The 15,631-nt window shown below is 36.9% G+C and overlaps 1 pseudogene; it reads left to right on the forward strand.

Moving 5' to 3' along the window:
• The first annotated feature begins 4,065 nt into the window (after positions 1-4,065).
• Positions 4,066-13,854, forward strand: LOC149236432 (polygalacturonase-like; annotated as a pseudogene).
• Positions 13,855-15,631: the final 1,777 nt, after the last annotated feature.

A 15,631-nucleotide genomic window follows, 5' to 3' on the forward strand; every position in this document is an offset into this window, starting at 1 on the left:
CTTCTGCATTTTGTTTTGTGTTCTATCTACATTTAGTTTCAATGTGATTAATGGTTAATGTGATTGCTATTGGAAATAATTGGAAATTGTTATTGGGCTGCTAAAGGAACATTGAAGTAAATTGTGCTAAGCATAGAAGATACCATTGTTAAATAAAATTAACGCAGTCTATACCATAACATATCAGGATTTCAAAGTGGAATTTGTAAATTCACATTATGCGGTGAAAGACATGTACGATCTATTCGAGGTCATTGCAATGGGAATTTGAATTGGAGGTTTATTAAGCTCAATGTGACAACCAAAAATCATCAAGAATTGGCACCAAAAACAATGACAACAAAAATCTTTAGCATCAAAGGCATGACCACATTACTTATCATGACATATTCCTACATAAAAAATGAGGAATGGTAGAAGTGCTTCCAACACTTAAGAATGAATATTCTACATGTGAGGGGTGCGTATTAGGGAAGATGAATAGGGAAGAGTTACCTACTCATATAGATAAAATGAATAGATATGTTATAGAACTTGGGGCATACATATGTATGTGGTCCTATGCAGACTAGATTATTAGGTGAAGCATATTACTTATTGATATTTATTGATGATTTTTGCTAAATATACATCATGAGAAGGAAGAGTGATGTATTTCAATATTTTAAGGAGTTCAAAAATTGGTTGAAAAGAAAACAAGAAAACACATCAATATCTTTTGATTAGATAGAGGGGGAGAATATATTTCAATTGAATTCATCAAGTACTAGAGTTCCCATGAAATTGTACAACAATACACATTACCATATACTCCATAACATAATGGTGTAGCTAAAAGGAAGAATAGAAGCCTGGTAGAATGTGCATGGAGCATGTTAAGAGGTAGCAATCTTGCCAATTCTTTCTAGGTTGAAGATTTTTCACTATTGTTTACTTCAAAATTAGAAGTCAAACTAAATGCTTATATCATAAGACTCCTTTTCAAGCACTTTATTGTTATAAACCAACAATAATTCATTTTATAATCTTCGAAAGAAAAATATTTTCTCATGTTCAGAAGGAAGATAGGAGGAATCTTGATGCAAAAGCTATCAAGTGATTTTTCATAGGTTATTGTTTTGATCATAAATCATATAAGTTGTTTGATCCTAGCACACATAAAATTTTTGCATGAAGATATGCATTATTTCATGTGCTTGCAGGAGAAGGCCATGAGAATGATAGGTATGTTGGACGGCATATTGCTTATCAATATGATCATGTAAAAGAGGAAGTAGCTGATAAGCATGAATAGAAAGAGGAAGAATCCAATGGCATTGACACTTGTAGCAACCATAGTGTAATCAAGAGGAAGATATGATTGACATGAAGCAAGAGAAGAGTTGAAATAAACTAAGTACCAACAAGATCATTTCATTAAACTCAACCACCAGTAAGATTTAAATATTACACCTTAATGACAAATTATAAATTCCATAAAACCTTTGAATTTTGAAGAATCTAATGAGCATAAAGAGTGGAGAGATGAAATGAAGGAAGAATATGAGTGTATAACGAATAAAGATACTTGATGTTTAATGGAATTTCATGAAAATAAGGTACCCATTGTATCCAAATGGTAATTCAAACCTAAATTTAAAGTTGATGGCAATATATATAAACATAAAGCTAGGTTAATTCCAAAAGGATACTCACAAAAAGAGGGAATTGATTATGTAGAACCTTTTGCATTTGTAGCTAATTAAAATACAATTCGATTAATGAATGTTTTAGCTACAAAAAATAAATGGAAACTACATCAGCTAGATGTTTGTCTTCATGAATGGGGAACTCAAACAAGAAGTATACCTTGTTTAGCCAAAAAGTCTTCTTAAAAAGGGTCAAAAGAACCTTGTGTGCAACTTAAAGAAAGCAATATATGGATTGAACTAGGCACCAAGATCACAGTATGTGAAGATTGATTCTTTCTTTCTTCATAGAGTATTTATGAAAAGAAAAAGTATATATATCAAAAAGGGAATTTTACTATGATTCCTATTTATGCTAATGATCTTATTATAACAAGCAATGTTTCTAAGTTAATTAATGAAGTTAAAGGACAATTCTCATAAGAGTTTGAAATGAAAGACATTGATGAATTGAATTATTGATTAGGACTTGAGATATGGAGAAAAGGTGAATAAACATTGGTTACACAGAGTAAATATACCAAGGAGTTACAAAAGATTAAAAAAAACCAATGTGTGGTAGTACCAATACCATTACAAAAGAATGTCAAACTCTAGAGTAATGATGGTACAAGAGAGGTGGAAATCACAATTCTCCATTAAGGGAAGTGTTGGAATAATGGAGAAATCTAGAAGATTATCCTATAACTAAAACTTCTTATGTGTCATTAGCACTGCTTTCTTAATTAATCTTTGATGAGTTGGCGAATCCTATATTTTAGGAATTTTTTGAACAATAACTTAATCCTATATATATATATCTAAGACATTGTTAACCTAATGAATTCAAATGAGTGTTGAGTAATGTAGTGCCCTGAGTATGCGATAATGACCTGCCACCCTTCTCATATTTTGTTTTCCATTTATGAATGCCCCTATCCCAAAACATAGCGTGCTTTAGGAGTGTCCCTATCCTAGAACGTATGCTAGTTTAAGAGTATAGCCAAGCCCTTTACAAATCTCTTAGCTCCTTAGCAACAAATGTATTCAATGTTCAAATGGTGGAAAAACAACTTATTCTAATGCTCACAACAAAGATATCTACTACTAATTTTTTGTTTCTATGGGCGTGCTCATGAGGGAGTGGGGAGTAGACCTCCTCTGTGTAAAAATACAAGAAAATAGACATTATTACACAATTTTTTGAGGAGCACTTTTTATTAAGCAATGTAATAATACAAATATAAATACATCGTAAAACAAGCAGATTATTTTAAACACAAAATCACTCATTTAAAAAAATATATATATCTTACCAAAGAGTAATTTATCTAAAAATAATTCGTAAGAAAAAATCATCCACATTTAACTAGGTCTAAACAACCTTCTACAAACTAATTGTATCTAATAATAACCAATAACCCTAACAATTAAATATATAATAATAACCAACAACCCTAACATTTAACTAGGTCTAAACAACCTTCTACAAACCAATTGTATCTAATAATAACCAATAACCCTAACAATAAAATATACAATAATAACCAACAACCCTAACAATAAAATATATAATTACACTTACCATGTAAAATATAACGAGGGAGAAGAAAATTACAACGAATGAAAAAAAAAATGCATGAATGCTACCCAGGAAAAAAATACATTTTATTACAATGCCAACCATATTTCAACCCCAATAAAGTCACCGATTCGATTTAATTTCCATAGGTGAGAGACCAAGCATCCAAACACCAAGATCACATCTAGGTACACCGTTGTAGAAATAATGCGAAAGAAGTAACGCATCACAGATGACATGCAGATAACAACTAGGCCCCCTTCCATGAAGACTTCTGAAGAAGAAACGCAATCTACGGCCCATCACCGTATCAGGTCAAAGAGAGTGACTCATTTCAGTCTCTCCGTAAGAATCGGAAATGGAATGAGAATGTTCAGAAAATACCTCCATCAATCAATATACACAAGTTAAGATTTTTGTCAGCAGCCACGAATAATGCGGGGGGTACTACGACTCTCGGATATTATCATTTTCACATTTGTAGTAGGTTAATTTCATCATTCGATTCGATAGTGGAAAGGCAGAAGCTCAGCGTTCAAATTATTCAGTTGGCGTGAAATATTGATAAAATCAAGTATGGAGGCTCCGAAAAATGAATAACCATCAAACTATTCCTTGTCCTCTGGTATTTGAATATGTTACAGCAACATGAGATTCCTCAATGCCCAGTGAGAGTTGGCTCAATTTTTATGCCCACAATGCGTTTGAAAAAATAAAATGGACCAACCCGAGCCTATCAAGGTTTAGGTAGAAAGAAGAAAAAGCAAACCAAAAACAAGTTTCTGGCACTATAAAATCCCCGCTCTCCTACCTTCCATGAAACAAGTTTCGAGCACCTATCGGCTACAACGAGGGTTCGACCTCCGAACTATCGCGCTGGATTTCAAATTGGTGGTAATTCCTTGCAAACAATGTTTGTGATTTCTAATTTTCTGTGCGTGAAAAAATTACGAGTCGTTTTGAACAAATAAATTATGTGCAGACTACATTCGCTTCAGTTGCTGCTATTATGGCGCTGTTAATGGTGGATTCAAGTTGGGCTACTCATAGAAAGGTGCTGAGCAAAAGTGATTCCAGCGCTTCACCGATATTCAATGTCATGGACTACGGTGCACATGCCAGCAGTTTAAAAGATGATCCGACGGTGAATGTTTTTTAATCAATTATATAGATTCAATATTCATTTGATATTTTTGTTGTAAAGTTTGATGCACTTCGCATATATTCATCGTTAATCTTGGGTGCCAGTGGGCGCGCACCTTTTTAAATTAATACCGTCCCTTTGACAGAACTCTTAGATTTTAGGAAAATTCCCTCCCACGGTCTTTACCTGTGTTTTATTTTCACGCTTAAAATCTGTTTAGTATTGATGCACTAGGCCAAAGATATGTGCCTATTCCTTTCAGAGAACTAGTTAAATCCTTTCTTTCGCAAACAAGAAAATTTTATTAGATTATTATCGTTCTTATAATACCTACGTATTGTTTCTCATTTGTGATTTATAGGCATTCATAGAAGCATGGGAAGCAGCATGCATGGCATCTTCCAACGCGGTGTTGCGGAAGTATGATTGGGGAAGATATTTCTAATTAAGCCAATGACGTTTCTTGGCCCTTGCCAGTCTCATATGTTGAAGTCGTAATTTCAACGCAGCCGTACTGCACTCCCCAAAACCACCGAACAAAACCACAAACCGCCCAGAGCATATTGCACCACCTTCCAGCGTAAAGCAGTTTCCGTATTTTTGGCTCCGATGCGATTTGGTGCAGACGCGTGTCACTCACCTGAGATCAGCCAACGTAATTTATCGGAAGCTAAAGTTTTGTAGCATGAGGCCTTCCGATATTCTTCTCCACCGTTCGATTGCTTCCATCGCTCTCCACCGTCGATCGTTGAAGTTGCATATGGGCCCGCATTAAATCAAGGATTGCGTGGAGTGAATGTCAATTTTGGTTGACCATACCTTCTAATTAATGAAGTGTCATATATGTAAGTGGATAGTTAAGTTTTTTTTATACGGCATGTATTAATGTTCATAAAACCGTGTTGTATTTTTTTTAAGTGTGTTGACCATTTTGTAATGAACAATATAACAAATGAAGTGTGTTCGTTTTGTGGTTGTTGCACACGGGAGGAAAAGAACATTGGTGTTCGCAGCAGCGTGAAGAACTAGAGGATGTATGCACAGCAGTGCACAAGATATATTTTGTAATGTTTTGTTTTGATTTTTTTTGTAATGGAACGGTGAAAACCCAAGGTGAAATGAGAACTGAGCTCGTAATGTTTTATGTGCTAAAGGTTTTTGTAATATCCATGAGCGTATAATGAAATTGTTTTACAGCAATAAACTTATGTAAATTTTTATTACAGCAGTAAGGTGTTTTTCACAACAGTGAATGTAAAAAGGGTTTTACAGTGGTAAATCCCTCTCAGTAAAAGAAGATGAAGTTTGTATCAATTTTTTTTAATAGAAATGTTTTTATGGTGGTGAAATACTCTGTTTCTCAGTGAAATTTTTTTTTTAAGCTTTCCTGTGCACAAAAAGATCATGTGGAGGTAAAACAGAGCATTGCCTCTGTGTGTTTGAATCTTGGTTTTTGGTATTTTCCCATGAAAAATACCCAACAGTGGTATCAGAGCAGGCTTAGGCTCTTTAAAGAAGTTAAAGAAGCTGAAGGGAGAAGGTTGTTGCTGCAACAAAATTTCTCAGGCAGACAAAAGACTCAGACAACGAAGGATTCAGGTATTCTTCATAACTATCTTGTTTGTTACTAAAGAGACAGTCAGTTTTTAAAATACACAGTCAAAGAATGGCTAGCACAAACACTGGTATGGGTATGTTTAATACCCAGCTCCCACAGTTTAATGGGAAGAACTATGACTACTGGTCAATAACTATGAAAGCCTTGCTTGCTTCCCAAGACTTATGGGAAATAGTTGAATCTGGGTTTGAAGAACCAGCAGATGAAAATGAGTTCAATGCATTAACTCAGGGAGAGAGAGATCAGCTGAAGAGAAATAGGAAGAAGGATTCAAAAGCCTGTATGTTGTTGTATCTAGCAGTAGACCAGAGTGTGTTTCCAAGGTTAGGAGCAGCTAAGACAGCAAATGAAGCATGGCAAACCCTCAAGACAGCCTATCAAGGTATGCAGAGAGTGAAGACAACAAAACTACAATTGCTGAGAAAAGATTTTGAGAATCTGTGCATGAAGGAGTCAGATAACATTGACTCATTCTTCACTCATGTGATTGGTGTAATCACACAAATGAGAATTCATGGAGAAACCATTGAAGATAGAAGGGTTGTGGAGAAAATATTGAGGGTCTTACCCTCAAGGTTTGATGCCATAGTCACCACCATTGAAGAGACAAAGGATCTCTCAAACTATTCAGTTGATGAGCTACATGCATCACTGATAACACATGAGCAGAGGTTGAGTAGGAATGAAAACTCATCTCTTGAGCAAGCCTTCAAGACCCAGATGTCCTTTGGAAGAGGAAGAGGTCAAGGCAGAGGAAACAAAAGAGGAAGAGGCAGAAGCCAGAACAGAGGTGGAAGGAACAGCCCAGCAAATGCTCAAGGAAGAGGCAGCAATCCAAATCAGAACCAAGGCCAAGGCAGGAGCCAACAAAGAGGACAACATCATGCTCAAGGACAAAGGTATGAAAAATCCAATGTCCAATGCTATTATTGTAAAAAATATGGTCATTATGCCAGTGAATGTAGGAAGAAGCAGCATGATATGAACAATAGAGAAAATGCAAATGTCACTAGAGAAAACAACAGTCAAAATAATGTGTTGTTAGCCTGTAACATGGCTGAAACAAATAGTGAAGACATATGGTTTTTAGACTCAGGTTGCAACAACCATACGACCAGAAACATAGCCTTCTTTTCTGCCCTAGATAAAAATGTGAAATCAGAAGTCACACTAGGAACTGATAGTAAAGTGTCTGTTATGGGAAAAGGAGAAGTAAAAATATTTTCAAAGCAAGGAGAAAGGAAAACCATAGCAGATGTATACTATGTCCCCGGAATGAGATGTAATCTCTTGAGTATTTGACAGCTTGTCCATAAGGGGTACAATGTTTTCTTTAAAAATGATGTATGCACCATCATGGATATACCACCCAGCAAAAGATGCATTGCTGAAGTGAAGATGACAAAGAACAGGATGTTCCCTCTCCGGATCAGGGCAGACATGAAAAACAAAAGGGAAATGGCAGCAGTCACCCAAGAGGCCTTCCAAAGTGTGCCAAAGGATGAGAACTGGTTATGGCACTTGAGATTTGGGCATCTAAATTTTGGAGGCCTAAACTTATTGAGCAGAAAATGAATGGTAAAGGGATTACCATTGATAGAGAAACCTGACAGCCTATGTGAAGGCTGCATTTTGGGAAAACAACACAGAGAAAGTTTTCCATCAGGGAAGAGCATAAGGGCAAAGACACCCTTAGAGATTATCCACTCAGATTTGTGTGGACCAATGCAAGCTCCATCATTAGCTAGAAGCCTATATTTCTTGACATTCATTGATGATTTTACAAGAAAGACTTTGATATATTTCCTCAAGAACAAAAGTGAAGTCTTTGAGAAATTCCAAAATTTCAAAGCACTTGTGGAGAACCAAAGCGGGCTGCACATAAAAGTATTGAGAACTGATAGAGGAGGTGAGTATATCTCAAATGAATTCCTAAAGTTTTGTAGAGAAAATGGAATACATAAACAGTTCACAACTCGGTACACTCCGCAGCAAAATGGAGTTGCTGAAAGGAAAAACAGAACCATCATGGAGATGGCAAGGAGCATGTTGAAGGCAAAGCATTTGCCAAATAAGTATTGGGCTGAAGCTGTACATTGTGCAGTTTATATATTGAACAGGTGTCCTACAAAAGCAGTCTTGAACAAAGTGCCAGAAGAGGCATGGAGTGGGAGAAAGCAAGGAGTCACCCACATGAGAGTTTTTGGGTGTGTGGCCTATGCACACATACCAGATCAGCTAAGGAGGAAGTTGGACAGCAAAGGGGAGAAATGCATCTTCATTGGATACAGTGATGAATCCAAAGCCTACAGGCTGTACATCCCATCTACCAAGAAGTTCTTTGTAAGCAGGGATGTTCAATTCATTGAGGAAGAAGCTTGGGATGGAAGCATAGAGAAAAGAGTGAATATCAAGAACTGTTTGTCTCATGATGAAGATGAAGAGGAGGTGGCTAAAATGCATCCCCAAACAGCAGCGCCAACACAAGGACAGCAAGGGACACCATTGAGGATAAATGAAAGTGCTTCTCCAAGCACACCACAAGGAGGAAATTCAAGTGCATCTTCAAGCACTTGCACACCAAGTGAAAGAGGTAAGAAATTTAGAAATCTAAGTGACATTTATGATGAAGGAATGAATTCTTTGTTTGCCTTGTATTGTCATGTTGATGATCCTATTCATTTCGAAGATGCAATTAAAGATAGGAAATGGATAGAAGCTATGGATGAGGAGATGAATGCCATAGAGAGAAACCAAACATGGGATTTGGTTGAGCTACCAAAAGGCAAAGAAGTCATTGGAGTAAAATGGATTTACAAGACCAAGAGCAATGCTGAAGGCAAGATAGAAAGGCACAAGGCAAGGCTGGTTGTCAAAGGCTACAAGCAGCAGTATGGAAGAGATTATGAGGAGACTTTCGCCCCAGTTGCAAGAATGGAAACCGTGAGAGCAGTGTTGTCCATAACAGCTCAAAACAAATGGAAAGTCTACCAAATGGACGTGAAGTCAACATTCCTAAATGGAGTGTTAAAAGAAGAGGTGTACATTGAACAGCCTCTCGGCTATGAGAAGAAAGGTGAAGAGCACAAAGTGTGCAAATTGAAGAAAGCTCTTTATGGGCTGAAGCAAGCGCCAAGAGCATGGTACAGCAGGATATATTCATATCTATTGGATAATGAATTTGACAAATGTGAAGGAGAACCCACAGTCTACATCAAGGAAAAGGATGGTAAAATTTTAATTGTTGTCTTATATGTTGATGATGTTATTTTCACAGGTAATGATGACCAGCTCATTAAGAATTTTAAATCAGTCATGAAAGAGGAATTTGAAATGACTGACATGGGTTTCTTGAGATACTTCTTAGGCATAGAAGTAGATCAAAATGAAAAAGGAATTTTTATCTCACAAGCAAGATATATAAATCAAGCATTGGGCAGATTTAACATGCAAGAATGCAAGGCAGCGATCACTCCCACAGTAATGGGATTAAAGCTCAGCAGAGAGGACAACAACAAGGATTTTGATCCTAGTTTGTACAAGAGTATTGTTGGCAGCCTTATGTATTTAACAGCTACTAAGCCTGACATTATGTATGCTGTTAGTTTAATTTCTAGATTCATGGAGAGGCCAAAGGAGGCACATTGGTAGGCAGCAAAAAGAATTTTGAGGTATGTGAAAGGTACCAAAATGTTTGGAATTTTATATACTATCTCAGAACATTCAGATTTGGTTGGATACACTGATAGTGATTGGGCTGGAAGTGTAGATGATCAGAAAAGCACTTCTGGCTGTGTTTTTCATATGGGTTCAGGAGCCATTTCATGTGCTTCTAAGAAGCAGTCCATTGTAGCATTGTCTACAGCAGAGGCTGAATATGTGGCAGCTACAGCAGTAGCATGTCAAGCAGTGTGGATGAGAAGAATGTTGAGAAGCTTAGGCCAAGAGAAGGCAAAAGCGACAGTGATCTTTTGTGACAATAGCTCAGCTATTGCATTGTCAAATAATTCAGTGTTTCATAAGAGAACGAAACACATTGATACAAGGTTTCACTACATCAGAGAATTGGTGAACAATGGAGAAATTATCTTAGAACATTGCAGGACTCAAGAACAGGTAGCAGACATCTTGACAAAGCCATTGGATCAGAAAAGCTTTGAATTTTTGAGGAAGTGTCTCGGTATGACCGAATGCCCAGCTGTTGAAATTAAAGGGGAGTGTTGAAGTCGTAATTTCAACGCAGCCGTACTGCGCTCCCCAAAACCACCGAACAAAACCACAAACCGCCCAGAGCATATCGCACCACCTTCCAGCATAAAGCAGTTTCCGTATTTTTGGCTCCGATGCGATTTGGTGCAGACGCGTGTCACTCACCTGACATCAGTCAACATAATTTATCGGAAGCTAAAGTTTTGTAGCATGAGGCCTTCCGATATTCTTCTCCACCGTTCGATTGCTTCCATCGCTCTCCACCGTCGATCGTCTGAAGTTGCATATGGGCCCGCATTAAATCAAGGATTGCGTGGAGTGAATGTCAATTTTGGTTGACCATACCTTCTAATCAATGAAGTGTCATATATGTAGGTGGATAGTTAATTTTTTTTTATATGGCATGTATTAATGTTCATAAAAACGTGTTGTATTTTTTTTAAGTGCGTTGACCATTTTGTAATGAACAATATAACAAATGAAGTGTGCTCGTTTTGTGGTTGTTGCACACGGGAGGAAAAGAACATTGGTGTTCGCAGCAGCGTGAAGAACCAGAGGATGTATGCACAGCAGTGCACAAGATATATTCTGTAATGTTTTGTTTTGATTTTTTTTGTAATGGAACGGTGAAAACGCAAGGTGAAATGAGAACTGAGTTTGTAATGTTTTATGTGCTGAAGGTTTTTGTAATATCCATGAGCGTATAATGAAATTGTTTTACAGCAGTAAACTTATGTAAATTTTTATTACAACAGTAAGGTGTTTTTCACAGCAGTGAATGTAAAAAGGATTTTACAGTGGTAAATCCCTCTCAGTAAAAGAGGATGAAGTTTGTATCAATTTTTTTTAATAGAAATGTTTTTATGGTGGTGAAATACTCTGTTTCTCAGTGAATTTTTTTTTTTTAAGCTTTCCTGTGCACAAAAAGATCCTGTGGAGGTAAAACACAGCATTGCCTCTGTGTTTGAATCTTGGTTTTTGGTATTTTCCCATGAAAAATACCCAACATCATATTTCAGTAGAGGTAAGAAAGTTGAATATTAGATTGTATGTTTTTAAGATGATCATGAAAATTCTATATTAAATTATTTACTAAAATCATAAATTTGCAGATTGCTGGAACAATAGTTGCACCCAATAAACCATCTGCATGGAATAGCAGTGAACTGAATCTGTGGATTCGATTTTATGGTATATCTGGGTTGACCATAGAAGGTGGCGGTGTCATTGATTGTCTAAGGCCAAGATTGGTGGTCTAAATCCTGCAAGGTTAACAAACAACAAGTAAGGGTTCCCTTTAACTGTTGTGTTTCACCTCGCTGTTGTGTACAAGTGGCCACTTAAAAATGGGTGGTCCTGTTAAACCACACAAAAGGTTTCAGTCATTTGCCCAATACACACCAGTCATTTGCCCAATAAACGATGCACACATGGCACTGACAATCTCCTTCCATACGCCGCTCTTATCCTCCAGGTCAGCCCCCATTGAAAATCCTGTCGCAATCCTCTATAATATTCCATCTCTTCCGCGTTCGACTCCACCGACTCCAAAATCTTTCCCCTGCCCAACACTTACCATTATGATTAAACAATAAATTAGTAGTATAAACCGGCTCCTTCAATTTATATTAATCACGTCAAATTTCTTGTGTGCAGGTTGCTTGGATGCAGCTCCACCGGTTTGTTTCCAGATGGCAATCTTATCTTGATTACCTTGTTTACTTGCTTGAAAAAAGACGTAATGATCACCTTGTTATAAACGATTTTTTTAATCTTTCTGTAAATTTTAATTCAAGGCTGTGCTCATCCGGTTGTTTGGATTTTGGGTTGGTCTTACAGGCAATGACTATTAGTGGACGTTCAACTGTTTTGATAAAAAATTTGCAATCTGTCTATAGCCAACGAATGCATCTCGTAGTGGTCGACTCTTCTGATATCCAATTAAGCGGGCTTCAGATACAAGCTTCTGAACAAAGCCCAAACACTGATGGTATTCATTTACAAAGAGTTAAGAATGCCCAAATAAACAACTGTGTCATCCAGACAGGTTAGAAGTTAGTGATTTCACTGGTTTGCGTTAACTTGTTTATTCACATATTACCATATAGCATAGATCCATTTTCTTAATAATAAATCAGTCAATATCCATCTAGCATATATCTATCTCACCGCAGCTGCTATAGCCTATAAGTGCAAATCTTAATTTCACTTAGTTAATGTTCAGATTGGCAAACGCATAATAAACATAAAAGGTCTTGGTAACAATGATTATAAATACTCTATATCAGGGGATGATTGCATTTCCATTTCGTCGGGCTCATCTACTATTAATATCAAAAACATAAAGTGTGGCCCAGGCCATGGCATCAGGTGAGATAAGCATTTTGGATCTTATCCTGCAGAAAATACAATCAGTAAAGATGAAATCTAAATTGTACTTCTTCTCTTGTGCAGCATTGGAAGTTTGGGAAAGAATGGAGAAGAAGCCCAAATTGATGACATTCTGTCCAAAACATCACTTTTGTCGAAACATCCAACGGAGCCAGAATCAAGACTTGGCAGGTTGGTTTAACAGGTGTATGGCTCCTTTAATTATTCCTATTCATACGGCAATGAACTGCAGTTCGTAATTGATATTAATCTGAATTATCTAGGATGGTTATAACAGAATTCATGCTTTTGTAAATATACAGGGCGGTTCTGGCAATATCGTATTTGAAGACATAGTTGTTCATAATGTTAAGAATCTGATTATCATTGATCAGTACTATTGCGATTCCGCTTCACCTTGTAAAATTCAGGTGATCAACTAACCATTCTGGGCATTTCCATATTTTCCCAACATGCCCCACTAAAATATATAGACTGAATACGACTTAATATGAGTTTAGTTCCCGCCGTTGTTGAAATATCATTTTGAAGTCCATCAACGTTAATTCCAAAATACTTGTTTAAGCACAGATAATATAGGATAAATTTCCCATTTATTTTATCTTGTAAATACTATTAATCGGGTTAGTAATTGGTAACTACATAGAATTTCATCCTTAGGTAAAGAATCGGTAATCACGGAATTTGGTAATTCCGGAAATCTCACCCAACTAAGAGAGACCCCTATAACACTAAACGTCGCTGATTCCAACCATCAAACTTCATACAAATTCTCTAAAAAAACAATTGTGTTTCATTTTATTGTAATATAAAATAATGGTTAATATATATATATATATATATATATATATAAGTCGATAATATATAATATAAACCTCACCTACGGACATCTGGTCTCCACTAAATGCATAGAGGTAAAAACTATGTTATACTGCAATAATATTTAGACAAATTGGTTTTGAAGTTTGGTATTATTGTTTGGTATCAATAATACTGTGCGTCATGTTGTTGTGTGCAACCATCCGCAGTGCAAATACAAGATGTCGCGTATAGAAATATACAGGGAACTTCATCGACCGATGTGGCTGTGAACTTTTCGTGCAGCAAGACAGTTGCTTGCACAGGAATTACTTTGACAAATGTTGAGATAACTTCGACTGCAAATAAAGTAACGTATGTGTGTGTCAATGCTGTGGGAATGGCTCGAGGGACTATTTTGCCGCCCAGCTATATGAAAAACTAGTGCGGTCCCTTGGACTCCTTCAAAAGCATGACGATAACTCATAGCCAAATTTAACAAGATTCAATTATACTGGTTTTTGTTTTATGGGAACTTCATAATACTGGGAAATTTGGTTTTTTGTCAACTTACTTTGTATCCACGAGATACTTCACAAGCATCGCAATAAATCTTAGCCGAATAGATAAAATAGCACACAACAAACTCTAATCAAATTATATATATTATGAATCAAGGAAATTACACACATATTTATACAAACAAAAGTCTCAAGATAGGAATTCTTTCTTAGACATACATTAGTGTGGTTGAGAGATTCTCTCAACCACACACTAAACTAGGAGAAACTATATTCTAGCTGATTCCTATTATGTAGGAACAAACTCCTCAAATGGAGAATTACAACCATAGACAAGTAGGAATTAATTATTTCTAACTCCCCCCTTAATGACTACTTGTCATGATAGTGATTCACATACATGATTCTGTCGACCGTTATCACTGCATATATGTCCCTACAAATCCCCCACCATCGGGCGAATTGCATGTGCAGAACTTCCAAAAACAAAGAGAGATCAGTGCCTTTCTAAGCCAAATATTCATGTCCAAATAACAATCGCAAACAATTGCGCTGATTGCACTTTTCGACGCAACTGTTAGATAGAAAAGTGTGCCGACCCCCTTCTACTCAGACACACCAATATCTGAGACTGTGAGCCAGGTGTTACTGCAGTCCACCTGCTCCTACGAGCACAAAGCTCCCATGTACACGTTAGCCACTCAGTCAATATGCCACCACCGAGCAAATCCGGAACTTAAATGTGCCACTTCCGGGCAAATCCTGTAGCCACTAAGACTCTATGGATGGTTTTTGGCTCACCACCAACCATCACTTTACAGTGACAAAAGATGGTTTCAGGCTGACCATAAACCATTACAAAGTGGTTTTAAGATCACCACGAACTTTCAGATGCCTTTAAAAATCTTACATTTCATTCCACAGTTTCTAGGTACATACAATGACCATTACAACAACTGGTCTTGCTTATAACATGCTAGGGAGTCTATTCCACAAACCACACTAACTCAAACAAACATCTACTTTGTTGTCCACCATAAACGTTGTCGTTGCTTCTTTATCCCATCTTTTCATAGTTCACATCTTGGACATCTTTGTCAAATAAATTCTTGGAACTCCATGCTTAACCTATCATTCGTTAGAGTCACGAATTCTAACAAAATAACTTTACCTACCTTGAGTTAGCTAGGCTCAATAAGGCTCAATAACTTTAAACATGATTCCAAGAAACTAAATAAAGCATAAATTCTTCAGGTTTAATTTCTCTATCTCTGCCCATAGATGATTATTTTCCAAACATACCAGCAGCCATTTTTCACCAACGATACCTGTGAGGGGTCTACTGATAAAGAAATGGATTGACGACTTTTCACCTGGACTCAATGCAGTGCATTCAAACACTGATGATCCAGACATAGGCACACAGCCATACGAAGAGAACACAATTTTCCCTTCAAAAAATAATAATCCAGGACTCCATGGTCCAATCCTCCATCGCATTTCAGTATCCAATTCTCCCGGCATCGCAACATAATGCCACTTCCCCTACTCACAGTATCAAGTCTAGTCACTGCTCTCAAGCATGCCTCCTCATGCTTGCCTCCAATCTCTGATGTAGCTCCAATTGATGTCGTTGCTCAGCAGCAGAGATAAAACCATTTTAATCTTTGTCAAAGAACACGGAATGCTTCCTTCAGCTCC

The sequence above is a fragment of the Pinus tabuliformis genome, chromosome 8 (genome assembly GCF_031772625.1).
Source record: "Pinus tabuliformis cultivar Carrire ecotype Pingquan chromosome 8, CPIR1, whole genome shotgun sequence".
NCBI classification, from domain to species: Eukaryota; Viridiplantae; Streptophyta; class Pinopsida; order Pinales; family Pinaceae; genus Pinus; species Pinus tabuliformis.